The sequence below is a fragment of the Pseudophryne corroboree genome, chromosome 4 (assembly GCF_028390025.1).
Source record: "Pseudophryne corroboree isolate aPseCor3 chromosome 4, aPseCor3.hap2, whole genome shotgun sequence".
Lineage (NCBI taxonomy): Eukaryota > Metazoa > Chordata > Amphibia > Anura > Myobatrachidae > Pseudophryne > Pseudophryne corroboree.
Window position 1 is genome coordinate 915433189 of NC_086447.1, and position 15489 is coordinate 915448677.

General features: G+C 44.2%; 1 long non-coding RNA gene across 1 annotated transcript; it reads left to right on the top strand.

Annotated features, from left to right (window-relative positions):
• The first annotated feature begins 9680 nt into the window (after nt 1-9680).
• Nucleotides 9681-10920, top strand: LOC134911892 (uncharacterized). The gene is made up of 4 exons (XR_010176940.1): nt 9681-9793; nt 10068-10149; nt 10354-10458; nt 10736-10920. It is a non-coding gene; the product is annotated as an uncharacterized LOC134911892 (long non-coding RNA).
• Nucleotides 10921-15489: the final 4569 nt, after the last annotated feature.

Genomic DNA, 15489 nt, shown 5'->3' on the forward strand with positions numbered 1-15489 from the left:
CCTGACACTTCACCCCTGTGCTTCCCTTCACCCTCACCCTGTGTGCCTGACATCTCACCCGTGCTCCCCTTCACCCTCACCCTGTGTGCCTGACACTTCACCTCTGTGCTCCCCTTTACCCTCACCCTGTGTGCCTGACACTTCACCCCTGTGCTTCCCTTCACCCTCACCCTGTGTGCCTGACACCTCACCCCTGTGCTTGCCTTCACCCTCACCCTGTGTGCCTGACACCTCACCCCTGTGCTCCCCTTTACCCTCACCCTGTGTGCCTGACACCTCAACCCTGTGCTTCCCTTCACCCTCACCCTGTGTGCCTGACACCTCATTCCTGTGCTCCCCTTTACCCTCACCCTGTGTGCCTGACACTTCACCCCTGTGCTTCCCTTCACCCTCACCCTGTGTGCCTGACACCTCATTCCTGTGCTCCCCTTTACCGTCACCCTGTGTGCCTGACACCTCACCCCTGTGCAGCCCCCTTACCATCACATCTCTGTGTGCCTGACACCTCATTCCTGTGCTCCCCTTTACCGTCACCCTGTGTGCCTGACACCTCACCCCTGTGCAGCCCCCTTACCATCACATCTCTGTGTGCCTGACACCTCATTCCTGTGCTCCCCTTTACCGTCACCCTGTGTGCCTGACACCTCACCCCTGTGCAGCCCCCTTACCATCACATCTCTGTGTGCCTGACACCTCATTCCTGTGCTCCCCTTTACCGTCACCCTGTGTGCCTAACTCCTCACCTCTGTGTGCCTGACACCTAACCCCTGTGCTGCTCCTTATCCTCACCCCTGGGTGTCTGACACCTCACCCCTGTGCTACCCCCTTACCCTCACCATGTGTGCTTAACTCCTCTTCCTGTGTGCTGCTCAATTCCCCGGTGTAGGGTTCATTAGCTGCTACTTTTATTGGATGTAGTTTGGAGGCAGCGTTGTGATATAGTCCTTGTATGTAGTGTGGGGATGTAGTTCACTGATATATGGGTATGTAATGTGGGTAGGTTATCATTGTAATGTAATGTTGGGGAGGTATAGTTCCGAGTTGATCGCACGCTACCGATTTTCGCTGCGATCAGGTCTCTACTGCACATGCGTATGCATCGCAATGCGCACATGCGTCGTACGGGTACAACGCAGCTGAGCTATGGATTTAACGAAGAATCCATTCACACAGCCGATCGCAAGAAGATTGACAGAAAGAGGGCGTTTATGGGTGTCAACTGACCGTTTTCTGGGAGTAGTAGGGAAAACGCAGGCGTGTCCGGGCGTTTGGAGGGCGGGTGTGTGACGTCAATTGCAGCACCAAAAAGACTGAAGTGATCGCAAGGGCTGAGAAATTTCAGACCTACTCTGAAACTCCACAAAATGTTTTTGCAGCGCTCGGCTGCACAGGCGTTCGCACACTTGCAAAGCAAAAATACACTTCCCCCTTGGCGGCGGCGACTGCGTTTGCACGGCTACTGAAAACAGCTAGCGAGCCATCAACTCGGAATGAGGGCCATAGTGTGGAGATGTAGAGTGAGTAGGTAGCATAGTGATGTAGTGTGGGTAAGTAGTTTGGGGAGGTAGATATAATGAGGGAATGTAAGGTGGGGAAGTAATGCAGTGATGCAGTGTGCGAAGGTAGTATATATAGTTGATACTCCTAGTATGTCACCACACCCCCTACCCACCCCGGGAGAATTTCTCTACGGCACTTACCACACTACCTGCAGCAGCACATAATAGGCCCTTTCTAAATTTCAGCTCCAGGCCCATGTGGACCTTAATCTGGCACTGTATTTACCCACTCAGCAGTCGGCGGTGGTGACGGGGTCACTCCCACAGACTGTACTCTCTCCAATCCTGCTTCCTCCTGGGAAGAGCACTCAGTGCCAGTCATGCCGACACACGCGCACCGACACCACCAAACACACTGGGCTATAGGGGACAGACCCACAGCTAAGCCTGTCAGAGAGACACAAAGGGAGTTTGCCAGCTCACAACCCAGCGCCTATCCTGGTTCTGAAATGTGTAATACACTGCGCCAGACCTGGCAACACTTTTTTATATATATAAATTTAGCACCAAATCAACTGTGCCCCCCCCCCCCCCGTTTTGCACCCTGTTACTTGTAAGGTGGAGAGGAAGGCTCAGCGTCTCTGCAGCTCTGTGGAGAGAAAATGGCGCTGGATAGAGCTGTGAGGGCTAAGCCACGCCCCCTTAATGGCGCGCTTCAGTCCCGCTTTCTATATTCATATTTATACTGGCGGGGGTTCTTAATCTGTGCCCAGGTACTTATTATATATCTGCCAGTGCTCAGAGTTGAGGATTAATGCTGCCCAGGGCGCCCCCCCCCCCCCCCCCCCCTGTGCCCTGCACCCTTCAGTGCCGCTGATGTGCATGTGGGAGCATGGCGCGCAGCGTTGTACCTCAAACTCTGAAGTCTTCTGATCTTCTAATACTCACCCAGCTGCTTTCTTCTGGCTCTGCAAGGGGGGTGACGGCGCGGCTCCGGGAACGAGCATCTAGGCACAGCTAGCGATCAAACCCTCTGGAGCTAATGGTGTCCAGAAGCCTAAGAAGCAGAGCCTTTGAATTCACAGAAGTAGGTCTGCCTCTCTCCCCTCAGTCCCACGAAGCAGGGAGCCTGTTGCCAGCAGTGCTCCCTGAAAATAAAAAACCTAAATTAAGTATTTTTCAGAGAAACTCTGTAGAGCTCCCCTGTGTGCGTCCAGTCTCTCTGGGCACAGAATCTAACTAAGGTCTGGAGGAGGGGCATAGAGGGAGGAGCCAGTTCACACCCATTAAAAGCCTTAAAGTGCCCATGTCTCCTGCGGATCCCGTCTATACCCCATGGTCTATGAAGCGTCCCCAGCATCCTCTAGGACGTGTGAGAAATGGAATATAATAAATATATACAGGTTGAGTATCCCTTATCCAAAATGCTTGGGACCAGAGGTATTTTGGATATGGGATTTTTCCGTATTTTGGAATAATTGCATACCATTATGAGATATCATGGTGATGGGACATAAATCTAAGCACAGAATGCATTTATGTTACATATACACCTAATACACACAGCCTGAAGGTCATTTTAGCCAATATTTAGTATAACTTTGTGCATTAAACAAAGTGTGTGTACATTCACACAATTCATTTATGTTTCATATACACCTTATACACACAGCCTGAAGGACATTTAATACAATATTTTTAGTAACTTTGTGTATTAAACCACGTTTGTGTACATTGAGTCATCAGAAAACAAAGGTTACACTATCTCACTCAAAAAAGTCCATATTTCGGAATATTTGGATATGGGATACTCAACCTGTATATATATATATATATATATATATATATATATATATATATATATATATATATATATAGATAGAGAGAGAGAGAGAGAGAGAGAGAGAGAGAGAGAGAGACAGAGAGAGATTTAGGGTGGAAGTTTCCATTTCTCTCGCTCTGCTTCATATTGATCGCTGCTCTTGGGGCAATCATTTTCATTATGGACATATTTGGCCATTTTGGCCGGTGTTGGGCCCTTGTCGGCAATTGCTAATGTTTTTATTTCTTTTCTTCCATACTGAGAGTAAATGTATGTGGCAGCACAACGTATAGCTGAATCTGTATTCTCATTATACATTCTTACAGTCTTATGCATGTAGGAAGGTAATACTTCGGGATGGTGTCTGCGCAAATACCTCTCTAAATGCGTTGTCTCACATAAATGGCGGAGCATCTCTAGTCTCCGCAATACCACAGGGCAGAGGTGACATATGTACAGGTAGTTGTCCATCTGCACTTCCACAACGTGCTCCAGGCCCAGTATTGGCTCATCCTTCACATAGGTGTCCAGGAAGTGCTGGAAGCTCTGTAGCTGAGGAACCATTGCAGGGTAATGCTTTTCCATCCGCGCTCTGTGCTTTCTCCCCATAACATGCTCATTAATGTCGATGGCTGAAGCTACTGTAACATTGCAATACGTACACACATACATCTTCTCCTGTTTATCGTCCTCCTTGACTGTACTGAAGCCGCTGCTGCTACTCCGGTAGCGTCTAGGATGCCTTCGCCGGAGGGACCTAGTGCACGTCAGGCCGCGCTGTCACTTCCGGTCGGGAGCTATGCAGCTGACTAGTTCCCCTCTCATAGACGTCGTCCGGTGACGTCACAGCACATGTGACCAGACCATGTGACTCCCACACTTCCCTGCACCGTTTTTACTCGCGCACTTCAACAGAGATGATGCCAGGGTAGCGTCTAGAATGCCTTCGCCGGAAGGTCACTAGGTCCTTCCGGCGAAGGCATTCTAGACGCTACCATAACTCCCGACCGGAAGTGACAGTGAGGCCAGCGCGACGCTTCTTTGGACTCCACCCCCAACACCGCCCTTTGCCTGACGTCACTAGGTCCTTCTGGCGAAGGCATTCTAGACGCTACCATAGCTCCCGACCGGAAGTGACAGTGAGGCCAGCGCGACGCTTCTTTGGACTCCACCACAACACCGCCCTTTGCCTGACGTGCACTAGGTTCTTCTGGCGAAGGCATCCTAGACGCTACCGAAGTAGCAGCAGCGGCTTCAGTACAGTCAAGGAGTATAATAAACAGGGGACGATGTATGTCTGTACGTATTGCGGTATTACTTTAAATGCAGCTTTCGCCTTTAATGACCATATTATGGGAAAAAAGCACAGAGCGCGGGTGGAAAAGCAGTGTCCTGCAATGGTTCCTCAGCTAAAGAGCTTCCAGCACTTCCTGGACACCTATGTGAAGGATGAGCCTATGCTGGGCCTGGAGCACGTTGTGGAAGTGCAGATGGGCAACTACCTGTACATATGTCACCTCTGCACTGTGATATTGCAGAGAAAAGACATGCTCCTCCATTTATGTGAGACAACGCATATGAAGAGGTATTTACAAACACACCATCCCGAAGCATTACCTTCCACGGGTAAGATTGTAAGAGTGGTTGATAAGAAAAACGCAATACGTTGCGCTGCCATAGAGATTTACTATAAGTATGGGAGAAAAGAAATGAAAACGTTAGCAATTGCCGACAAGGGCCCAACACCGTCCAAAATGGCCATATATGTCCATAATAAAAATGATTGGTGCAAGAGCAGCGATCAATATGAAGCAGAGCGAGAGAAATGGAAACTTCTGGATCAATCGCCATTTACACACAATGATGAATTCTTTGCGTACATGAGAGACTTAGAGATACGGAATGAGGAGGACGCCTCGTTTGTTAAAATCATCCTTCAGGACTGTAATAAAGCGCTGAAGATATTCCAGCCAGAGCAAGCAAACGCAACGGGGGTTCAGGAATCTCCCGCCAGCAGTCACCAGGCTCCAGCGCCCACAGGCCAGGCTGATCCAGAGCACGTCGGTTATAGTCCAAAGACTGTAGATGAATCGGTTCCTTCTGTGTCACATTGTGCCGTCCGCTCCAGCCTGGAACCGGAACTAGCCGAACAAAGTGATGCTAAAGAGATCTTCTACAGCAGCATCAAAAATATGGATGCGTCCCAGCTCCACAGCGTTTTCCAGTATATTGCTGCTACACAACCAGAGTTTAGAGGGATGAATATACCAAATGTGATCAGATACTTGCAGGAAACTGGGAGTCTTAAACCATCGTGATGCTCTCACATTCTATAACTACAAATATGTTCCGTATTATTTCATAATGAGTTCTTTCATATTTGTCTATTATCTGCTCTTTTTATTTCTAAATGTATTCCGGCTGGGAGATCCGCAATGCTGCATATTTCGTTTATGCTATTTGTACAGAACAAAGTTGTAATTATTTCCAATGAAATCAGTCACATTTGCCGTCAGATTTTTATAATACTTTGTGTTTAGTTGTTAAAATAAGCTAATGCAACATGACTGCTTGTAGTTTGCCAGCTGGGGGTAAACAGTTAGCCGTGGGCTAAATGCTGGCTAAAGTCCATGTGGAGCGGGGATTGGAAAATGCTATACAATTAAATAGCCTTTTTCCTGTGCCTTAAAATCGGGTTTGAGGCAGGGAAACCCACTGATTCCATGTAAACTTCAGAATCGATGAGTTTTTCCCACGCAAACCCACAATTTTACCATGTTTACACTGAATTACAAGGTTCTGTCCAACACTGAGCATTCACATGTGGGATAACTCCCGCTAATTGGATTGCTCCAGCAATTCACGGCTAATTGAATATCTCCATTGGACTCACAGTCTCCATACAGCTGGGGTGCTGCGTCATACTAGTATTAAAAAAATATGTAATTGTTCCTTCTGCACGGTTTCAAAGATTTACAAATATGTGGCTGCAAAATACGTATAGCGTGGCAACGCTTGGACTACAACTGGGGTAAATATAGCGGCTGGAACAGCTTTAATACAAGTCACTCTGATTAGAGAGTCATAATGGAGCCTTGCATGTGAATATTATATACTGGGATGCTAGTTGACTACTAACCACACATCTACTGTATATCTGCTTATTATCAAAGCTGCTCCATATCTGTAATAAAAACATTTGCAAGCTCTGAGAACTGGCAGCGTATGTGGTTACTGCTTTGCTGACCTCTAACAAACAAATGACTCGGTTGCAAATTTAATACAGATACATTGAAGCATATGAATAAGTGGTTTTAAAAAGAAACATTGACTTTTTATATGTGTTTTTTTATCATTCTAATTATGTGCTGTTTTCATATGTGATATCGCTATTACTATGGGGATTTTTGTGTGTTTTCTGCTCCACTACCGCTGCGTTCGGCACAGGTTACTATTCCCAATCGTAGTCCACGTGGATCGTTCAGTATGAAAAAGTTACAAAAAAAAAAGTGAAAAACTCATGTCGACCTTTTGACTTGTCGAACTAGTTACTGTCGACCTAGAGACTGGATTCCACCCTAAATATCTATATATATATTTCCATTTCTCATACGTCCTAGAGGATGCTGAGGACGCTTCATAGACCATGGGGTATAGACGGGATCCACAGGAGACATGGGCACTTTAAGACTTTTAATGGGTGTGAACTGGCTCCTCCCTCTATGCCCCTCCTCCAGACCTCAGTTAGATTCTGTGCCCAGAGAGACTGGACGCACACAGGGGAGCTCTACAGAGTTTCTCTGAAAAAGACATAATTTAGGTTTTTTATTTTCAGGGAGCACTGCTGGCAACAGGCTCCCTGCTTCGTGGGGCAGAGAAGCAGACCTACTTCCAGTGAGTTCATAGGCTACTGGACACCATTAGCTCCAGAGGGTCTGATCGCTAGCTGTGCCTAGATGCTTGTTCCAGGAGCCGCGCCGTCACCCCCCTTACAGAGCCAGAAGAAAGAAGCTGAGTGAGTATTAGAAGATCAGAAGACTTCAGTTAGACGGCAGAAGATTTCAGTGTCTGAGGTACTGCTCGGTGGTCGCGCTGCGCGCCATGCTCCCAGACACACAGCGGCACTGAAGGGCGCAGGGGGGCTGCCCTGGGCAGCAGAAAACCTCGACTCTGACCACTGGCAAACATTTAGTAAATGCCTGGGCACAAATTAAGAACCCACGCCAGTATAAATATGTAATAAGAAGTGATAGCGCTAGCCTCATTAGCGCAGTCTGGTTACTAAAGAAAAGTCCTTCAATTATCAAGTCACCTCTTTGAAGCAGGGACCAACGCGTTGGGAGAACACTCAATGAAACAAACGCACAGGATATGTCTCACAAGTATTCTGCTTTATTGAGTTAAATAACACATATTTATAGGCATATAGTGTACATCTGGTTTTAATTGTCCAGCTCACATTTATCTCTCCAAAGGAGGGGGCACAGTTATTTTCCATTCATTTCGTAACATACATTGCACAAGGGGGGTAATTCCAAGTTGATCGCAGCAGGATTTTTGATATCAACTGGGCAAAACCATGTGCACTGCAGGGGAGGCAGATATAACATGTGCAGAAAGAGTTAGATTTGGGTGGGTTATATTGTTTCTGTGCAGGGTAAATACTGGCTGCTTTATTTTTACACTGCAAATTAGATTGCAGATTGAACACACCACACCCAAATCTAACTCTCTATGCACATGTTAGTAGTAGATAAAGACCACCTTTCTGTCAAAGTATATATATATATATATATATATATATATATATATATATATATATATATATATATTAAACCGTATTAAAAGATAATGGCTTTGAAAAGAGTGTCACGTAACACCAGTCGCAGAATGTCACGCAACGCAGCGCGTCAAATCAAGCGGATGAAAGATGCATATTACACAGTGTTAAAACCAGGTAGTTTTAGCGGCATTGATAAATATTATGGGTCGGTTAAAAATAAATTTAAAAGATCTGACGTAAGAAAGTGGTTACAAGAACAAGACGCATACACGTTGCACAAGCCAGCAAGAAAAAACTATAAAAGGAACATGATTTGTGTATCGGGTATAAACCAACAGTGGCAATGCGATTTGGTTTCGCTAATAGATCTGTCAAAATACAACGATGGTGTTAAATACATATTAACAATCATCGATATATTCAGTAAGAGGGTGTGGGGTGAAAGTCTGACCGCTAAGAACGCAGCAACAGTCGCTAATGCTTTTGAAAAAATATTTCAGCGGGGTGCTGTGCCGATGAAGCTACAAACCGATAACGGTAAAGAGTTTCTAAACAGAAACCTAAAAAATGTGTTAGAAAAATACGGTATAAATCATTTCACGACCAATAACGATGTGAAAGCGGCTGTTATAGAGCGCTTCAATAGGACTTTAAAAACACGCATGTGGCGCTATTTCACGGCAAAGAATACCTAAGTTAATCTCTGCAAAAGAACATTAGCAACACCTACAGGTCTATGTATTGACTCAAAATGACATCTTAATTTTAAACTATCGTGCTTTTAAATAAAAAGATATATATATATATAAGTAGTACACACAGACAAAAGGGGGTGCAGATGCACTAAGCGATCATTACAGTATAATTTGGTAAATCATAAGAGGTTGTTAGTATATCGTTGGCCAATGATATTGGCCTACCCACCAATCGTCCAGGTCACCTCTTGTCGGGCAGGTTCCTAACACTATGGGGCCAACATCCGGAACGCAGGAAACCCTCAAACATGATCCAGCAAAGGACCCCCCTGGGCATCACACTAAAAAATAGTGATAGTAAAGGGATATAAAGTGTGAGTATATGGAGGTCCCTACTATGAGTTTAAAGGTAGAGAGTATGTGAAAAAAAAATGTGCATACATAAATAATAGACAAACAGGATATAAAAAGTGACTGTCCTGAGACAGTCCAGCCAGAACAGGCACGGGGGACCCTACGTCCAAACGCCGACCCCAAGTTGACTGACACTCTGTATAAATAAATAGGACTTACTTAAATTATGCCTGTGTCACTGTGCAGTCCTTGTTGGTTTCCCTGCTTAAAAACATAGAGGGTGGTGGGGGTAGGGTGTCAATCTAGATTTGAGGCATTCTCAAACCTCAGGTGTGTATTTCTAAGTATTTGGTATATTTTTGAAGTGCTGAGTATGACGTGTAAGAACCCGCTAACAGATTATATCTTCATTGTAACTGAAAAGAATTATCACAATTAATAAATTATAAACCAAAGTTTATATGTTTAAAAACTCCGCCCCAGCATCTTGGAAATGTGGGACAGCATACCACAGGTTGGTGGGGGCCATTTGGCTCACATCCATGACTATAAGAATGGGACACAGCTCTGAAGTGGGACACAGCTCTGAGAAGGAATTTCAACTGAAGTTACATCGCTATACACAAGCAAAGGCATCATGGTAAGTGTTATTATTATTTATTATTATTTTATTATTATCATTATGGCTCTAGCATGTTATATTTTTTATTTTACAAATATGGCTGTGAAATAAGTATAATTGTGACTCACTGAAGGCTGTTTAAATATGTGGTAATAGTGCCATCTAGCGGCGCATTTTGACAATGCATCCGAGCTGTAATTCAATATAGTCTCAATGTACGCGATCATTTAATGTGTGAATTGTTTAATAGAGCACTGATATTAAACATATCTCATTTTCATTATTGGTTCAGCGACAGACAATCACCAAAGATAAGATCATGTGCACATCCGGATCCGGAAATGGCGATTTGCCAAGTTATCAAATGAACCATGGTAAGCTAAGTCTATAAATACCATTGACACATTTTTATTTATTTTTAAACGTTTAAATAGTACGAAATTATAGTCAAGGTCTACAATTTGTTCATTTTTACTTATTATTAAAAGTTTAAATAGTATGAATGTACAACAGTCTGGATACATTGATAAGTAATTAAAAAAAAAATCTCATTTTTATTTCTCACAATTAAATTACAGACACCACAAACACAGAGAATTTCGATGATGTTGGAGAGAGTCCGTATGGTTCAGATTTCAGCATGATACCAGATTTTACTAATATTTTGGAATTGGTTCCTGCCTGTGAGTAACATGTAATAGTTTATTATAATAATAATAAAATAATAATTAAAAAGATTTATATTTTAAAATAAAAAATAAATGATGTTAAATGCCTGTATTTTTTTTATTTATTTATTTTCCACCGGCTAAAGAATTAAAAATAAACCTTGTACCGTTGTGCTGTTTTGTTGTCACCTGTACACACTTTATATTCTCAATAATAATACAACTCTTTTTCATGTTGTTCTAATTTTATACCATATGTAATATTTATTTTTCATTTTTTCACCGGATAAAGATTCCACAAAAATGGATGATGCGACGGCTGACAGTATTCTGCGGGACATATTGAACAAAACTGAATATTGTCACAACACAGCTATACAGACCGGCAATGCTGTTGATGAGCGACCGTTTTTTCCCCATTCGACAGGGGGCCGGGCTCAAACATTCGAATATAAAGCAGGTGTGTAATCAAACACTGTTATATGGTATATTGTTATGCAGTAGTTTAAATGTTAATTTCTCTGACGTCCTAAGTGGATGCTGGGGACTCCGTCAGGACCATGGGGATTAGCGGCTCCGCAGGAGACAGGGCACAAAAAGTAAAGCTTTTAGGATCACATGGTGTGTACTGGCTCCTCCCCCTATGACCCTCCTCCAAGCCTCAGTTAGGTTTTTGTGCCCGTCCGAGCAGGGTGCAATCTAGGTGGCTCTCCTAAAGAGCTGCTTAGAGAAAGTTTAATTAGGTTTTTTTTCTTTCAGTGAGACCTGCTGGCAACAGGCTCACTGCTACGAGGGACTTAGGGGAGAAGAAGTGAACTCACCTGCGTGCAGGATGGATTTGCTTCTTAGGCTACTGGACACCATTAGCTCCAGGGGGATCGAACACAGGCCCAGCCATGGAGTCCGGTCCCGGAGCCGCGCCGCCGGCCCCCTTGCAGATGCTGAAGTATGAAGAGGTCCAGAGGTCCAGAAATCGGCGGCAGAAGACTTTCAGTCTTCAGAGAGGTAGCGCACAGCTGCAGTGCATTGTTGTCACACACTTCACACCGGCGGTCACGGAGGGTGCAGGGCGCTGGGGGGGGCGCCCTGGGCAGCAATGTAAATACCTTTTCTGGCAAAATGAATACATCACATATAGTCCCTGGGGCTATATGGATGTATTTAACCCCTGCCAGGTCTCAGCAATAACGGGAGAAAAGCCCGCCGAAATAGGGGGCGGGGCTTATTCTCCTCAGCACACAGAGCCATTTTCCTGCACAGCTCCGCTGAGGGGAAGGCTCCCAGACTCTCCCCTGCACTGCACTACAGAAACAGGGTAAAACAGAGAGGGGGGGCAATTTTTGGCGATATTATATATATTTAAGCGCATACAGTATGACATTGTGTGTAAGATGCTGCAACAAAAAAACACTTTTTGCAATAAAAACATAAGGTTGTTTTTCCAAATTTCACATGTGTGTTTGAGGTAACATTGCAAAATACATATAACAACATTACTATGTTTGTTTGAACAAAGCTATAAGGTAACACATTATGTATTCCAATGTGTTTTTATGGTGGAGTATGTGTGAGCTACAATAAAACTAAAGTGTTTGCTTTCACAATTAAGTAACCAGACACATTTGCCACAAACAGGCATATGTATGTATTTAAACTATGAGTGATGATGTTGCTAGGCAGAATAGTTGAAAGCAACAGTGAATGACATGTGTTCCATATGTAGTGATTTGTTTCCATTTCTCAAACATATGGATAGCTAACAGAGATTTGTTTAACATTTCAGCTTCTAGTCCCGGGAACAGCATCCCTCCGCAACAACAGCAACACAGTGACATGGAGGAGACAAACATCTTAGAAATGCAGCCAATAAGGCAAGGAATGAGTCCCCGCAGCACCTGTGCGTACACCACCACAGCAAAGCACACCACCACAACAACACAGCCCAGGAACACAAGACCCCGATCAGGTGTTTTGGTCCATTTGGGCTAGACAGCAGGCCACTAATGAAGATTGCCTGCGTAAGCAGACACAAATGTTTGCAAGCCTACCATCTCACCTCAGAAGAATATCAAGAAATCTGAGTAGACAAAATGAACAAACAACCAGAATAGGCAATACCATGGAACTCATGCGTACAGACATTACACAGGTCATGGGCAACTTACAGCGCATAATGGAAGAACAGCACAGACAACAGCAAAGTTATATGAACATTTTTCAAAACAATCAAAAGATTAATGAAAGTTTATTCCAAATAGTAGACAATCAAAATGCTGCCACACATGAACTCAATGCCACCCTCACTAACCTGAATGAAACACTCAGATGCATGCACCAACAGCAAACAAGAAGCAGTTCTGGTACGACTACTCCAAATATCACGCCAGTCTCATCACCACCAAGACGCTCCACCAGAGCACGACAACATGACAGTGTTAAAGGTAAAGGGCAGGACAAGCAGCCACCCAAAAAAACGTGAAAAAAATACAAGTTACATTTGTGATAAGTAACTGAAAATAGGTAGTAAGTGTATTTTTGGCAAAAAATATATAACACTTAGCTCCTTGACAATTTTTACAACATCATTAATTATAAGTGGTACAAACAACAACATAAAATTTGTACGCACATTTATTCTTTACCATTTTTTTTGTATTGGAGGAGGGAAATGTTGATGGAGCCACACATACATGTTAGCAGGAAGTAAACTGACCACTTGATTTTTTTCTAATCATTACTTTTTCTAGATTCCAATCATTCTCTTTTCCTGCAGACACAATAATTGCCAGCCAGACAGAATGTCTTTAGCAGGAAGTAAACTGACCACTTGATTTTTTTCTAATCATTACTCTTTCTAGATTCAAACCATTCTCTTTTCCTGCACACAATCCAAATTACAATGTTATTGATACGCATTTTAGCTTTCTTCTCTATACAACATTACAAGAAGAACACAATTGAGTTGCGTAAAAAGCTTGTAATATGTTGGCTTTGTTTTGTTTAAAAAACATTGACAAAATGAATGTCAGTATTGTTGGGACATGTTTGTGTGTGTTAAAAATTAGTAAGAATGTTTTTACACATGATGCTGAAAAACAAATATGTACTTTTACAACAAAAATCAAAGAATGGGGTAAATTTACTAAGGTCCCGATTTTGACCGAGATGCCGTTTTTTCATCAAAGTGTCATCTCGGTAATTTACTAAACTCAAATCACGGCAGTGATGAGGGCATTCGTAATATTTTGGAAGTCCTAGGAAAAAATCACGAATAAATACACCATCGGTCAAAACGCGTCTGTTTAAGTATAAATCTCGGTCATTTACTAAGAAGTGCAAAGCAAAAAAAAAAAACACTGCCGTGAAAAATTACAACTCGTTAAAAAGTGCTAAAAAAAACAGACCTTTTTTTATTCGTGATTGCATAGGCATGCAGGGATCCATGAGATTCGTGCATGTCTATCAGTGGGAAGGGGTGGGGAAGTGTTTTTTTCCCCCCAAAAAAATGCGTGGGGTCTCACCTCCTAAGCATAACCAGCCTCGGGCTCTTTGAGCCGATCCTTGTTGCAGAAATATGGGGAAAAAAATGACAGGGGTTCCCCCATATTTAAGCAACCAGCATCGGGCTCTGTGCCTGGTCCTGGTTCCAAAAATACGTGGGACAAAAAGAGTAGGGGTCCCCCGTATTTTTAAAACCAGCACCGGGCTCCACTAGCTGGACAGATAATGCCACAGCCGGGGGTCACTTTTATATAGTGCCCTGCGGCCGTGGCATCAAAAATCCAACTAGTCACCCCTGGCCGGGGTACCCTGGGGGAGTGGGGACCCCTTCAATCAAGGGGTCCCCCCCCAGCCACCCAAGGGCCAGGGGTGAAGCCCGAGGCTGTCCCCCCCCCCATCCAATGGGCTGCGGATGGGGGGGCTGATAGCCTTTGTTGTAAATGAAAAGATATTGTTTTTAGTAGCAGTACTACAAATCCCAGCAGGCCTCCCCCGCATGCTGGTACTTGGAGAACCACAAGTACCAGCATGCAGCGGAAAAACGGGCCCGCTGGTACCTGTAGTACTACTACTAAAGAAATACCCAAAAAAACACAAGACACACACACCTTGAAAGTATAATTTTATTACATACATACACACATACATACATACTTACCTTATGTTCCCACGCAGGTCGGTCCTCTTCTCCAGTAGAATCCAAGGGGTACCTGTTGAAGAAATTATACTCACGAGATCCAGGGGCCCAGGGTCCTCGGAGAAATCCTTTGTAATCCACGTACTTGTTGGAAAAAAAAAAACCGGACACCCGAGCCACGCACTAAAAGGGGACCCATGTTTTCACATGGGACTCCTTTTCCCGACTGCCAGAAACCCACTCTGACTTCTGTCTAAGTGGGTTTCTTCAGCCAATCAGGGAGCGCCACGTTGTAGCACTCTCCTGATCGGCTGTGTGCTCCTGTACTGACTGCACACTGTACTGACTGACTGCACACGGCAGGGTTACAATGTAGCGCCTATGCGCTCCATTGTAACCAATGGTGGGAACTTTCTGCCCTGCGGTTGACCTAAAGTAACGTCACCGCTGAGCAGAAAGTTCCCACCATTGGTTACAATGGAGCGCATAGGCGCTACATTGTAACACTGCCGTGTGCCGCCTGTCAGTCAGTACAGGAGCACAGCCGATCAGGAGAGTGCTACAACGTAGCGCTCCCTGATTGGCTGAAGAAACCCACTTAGACAGAAGTCAGAGTGGGTTTCTGGCATTCGGGTAAAGGTGACCCATGTGCAAACATGGGTCCCCTTTCAGTTCGTGGCTCGGGTCAGCGTTTTGTTATTTTATTAAAGTACGTGGATTACACATGGATTCCCCGAGGACCCTGGGCCCCTGGATCTCGTGAGTATAATTTCTTCAACAGGTACCCCTTGGATTCTACTGGAGAAGAGGACCGACCTGCGTGGAAACATAAGGTAAGTATGTATGTATGTGTGTATGTATGTAATAAAATTATACTTTCAAGGTGTGTGTGTCTTGTGTTTTTTTGG